We start from the raw sequence: 2,753 nt of genomic DNA on the forward strand, positions 1-2,753 counted from the left end.
TTTTTTTTTATCTTTATAAGAAGAAAAAGGTATGCTGACAACTTCTCAGATTTCATTCTATAATTCCTAGCTACACTAGAAAACAAAGATGATTGACTGATTTTCCTAAAAGCCTTTTATTAGGTAGGGGGCATTATGCATACATTATTACCTTATTTAATAAAATGTCTGTTGTTCTGTTAGAAATTTGCTACTTATTATGATGTTATGATGGTGATACACATCATTTGGAAATGTGAATCTATTTTTATCCAAGAAATAAGAAGACATTTTCATGTTTGGAAATTTTTAAGAAAAGAGTCTCATTCACTTTGCAGACACCAAAACTTTTAAAACCTCTTCTCTTTCAGAAAGCTACCAAATGATTTTGCGCACATTGCAAACCTAATGTGTGAGCTCACGGGAGCACAACTTGCTAACCACAACATTGATAAATGACCACATAGAATGAAGTCCAGCGATTGCATCTTTAAAATCAACTCTCTTGTATTTAACTGGTTTAAGTGACTTTTAGTTCTTGGCAAGCAAGTGGTCCCAGAATAAGGTGGGGTTAGTTCTAACATCCTTGTTAAGTTCAACATCCTTTGGGGTTCAATCCAAGAATGTGTCCTTCTCTCTAGGAAGTAAGCAATATTTCAGTCAGTATTTTATTTTTTCTTTTCTTTTCTTCTAAAGCAGACCTGACAGATGAGACATCCTGGTTTTCCTGTTCAGACAGGGCCTGTATCAGAGCCCGTGACTTTAGAGACCTGCTCGTCTGTGGGCAGGAACTCTTCATTTCCCAGATGCATCCCTTTGTCACGCTCGAGGGTGCCACCCTTTCCGCCCTGCAGCCTCAGCCACTCCTCACTGGGCAAAAGACTTATCACCGGTGTCCGTGCTGTGACCCTGGACCGTAGTTTCAGCTGCGTTTAAGCCAACTGCTCTGTGCCTTTTAACACCATTATGAAAACTCTTCCTCAGTGTGGAAGAGCACACAGAGGACTTCACACTGCGGCTGCCATTTTCTAAGGTCTGGTTAATATCTCTGGCCCAGACCTGGAAAGAGTATGCTTTGGCACTGAATTTAAATGACAGTTTCTTTTCTTTCTTTTCTTTTTTGAGATGGATTTTTTGCTCTTGTCGCCCAGGCCGGAGTACAATGGTGTGATCTCGGCTCACTGCAACCTCTGACTCCCGGGTTCAAGCAATTCTCCTGACTCAGCCTCCCAAGTAGCTGGGATTACAGGTGCCCGCCACTACACCCAGCTAATTTTTGTGTTTTTAGTAGACAGGGGGTTTCACCATGTCAGTCAGGCTGGTCTCGAACTCCTGACCGCAGGTGGTCCACCCACCTTGGCCTCCCAAAGTGCTGGGATTACACGCGTGAGCCATTGCACCCAGCAGACGATTTCTTTATTAAATATAAAACACTGGACTAAGCCATGCCTACCAAGTAGACTTGTAACCACAGTCTACTGCTTGAAAGGTGAGAAAGAGGAAAAGGGATGCACACTGCAAATGCAATAGAAGCAAACCCAACAAAAACTGGAAAACGGCCACAGCATTCTACCTTTTACAAAATGCGCTCATAGACACACAAAGTGATGAATTGGAGTGGAGACAGGCAAAGATTTATGGAAGAGGCGGGGTTTGACTTACAGGCTTTTGACAGCCTTCACAGCAATGATTCTCAAACATCTGCGTTCCTAAGAATCGCTTGGGGCCCCCAAGAAGATCCTAACTTTGTAAGTCTATTCTGACAATCCGCCTGGATTTCTCACCAGTTCACCCAGTTGAGGCTAATGCCAGAGTTCATGGGCCAGCCTCCAAGACTCTGCTGCCCAGCAGTGCTTTTCAACCTGGGAAGCTTTGAGAAACCTGCACAGCAAACCAATTATATTAGACAAATGTACCTATGTTTTGCATGTTCTTGTGCAGCTGAGGTTGAGACTCCCTACTGCAGAGGCATTTGAAGCAAAGGGAGTAGGCTGAGCCAAGGCCGGGAGGAGGGTGGGAGCAGTGAGTGTTTGAGAACTCAGTCACAGGGAAGTAGCATGGCTAGAATGACCCACTCACCGTGGGAGTTGTATTTTAACTCATATTACGGGGCAAAGACAAGTAAGAACTCGTGGACTGTGTACCAGAAAAAAAAAAAAAAACTATCCTCACCTAAAGCATTACTAGGAAATGTATGACCCACTTACTAGTGGGACACAAACAATTTCTCGATTTGTATGTAAGGGGCATTTGTCTGGGGCACAAATGAGTGTATCAGTTCGGTGTGAGGTTTCCCGTTGAGGTTAAACTTCTTGGTCAGCCTGGATCTTTGGCAGTCATTCTGAGAATGAGAACGCAGCAGGCAGAAAGCTCAGCATTGTACAGCACATTCCGATATAGTGACTAGCTTATATCGGTTTATTTTCCAAAATAGACTTTGCAATAATATGTGAATCAATTACTATGAAATGAGACTTTTCTGCATAGATACCTAGCACAGAGAATCAGTATCTTAAAAGGAATGACCTAAAATGACAGTTTTCTTTTTTTAGAGAAAAGTTCTTACTATGTTGGCCAGGCTGGTTTCAAAGTCCTGGCCTCAAGTGATCCTCCTGCTGCAGCCTCCCAAGTGGCTAGGATTACAGGAACAGCCACTGCACCCCATGGCAATTTTCTTATCTACCACTTTCCTGCTTTTATATAACCCCAGAATGGAGACTAATTGGTCACGTGAAGTACATTTTTAACATAGTTACTAGTACTATTAATTCTCA

Source organism: Mandrillus leucophaeus, unplaced genomic scaffold (genome assembly GCF_000951045.1).
Source record: "Mandrillus leucophaeus isolate KB7577 unplaced genomic scaffold, Mleu.le_1.0 Scaffold51, whole genome shotgun sequence".
Classification (NCBI taxonomy): domain Eukaryota; kingdom Metazoa; phylum Chordata; class Mammalia; order Primates; family Cercopithecidae; genus Mandrillus; species Mandrillus leucophaeus.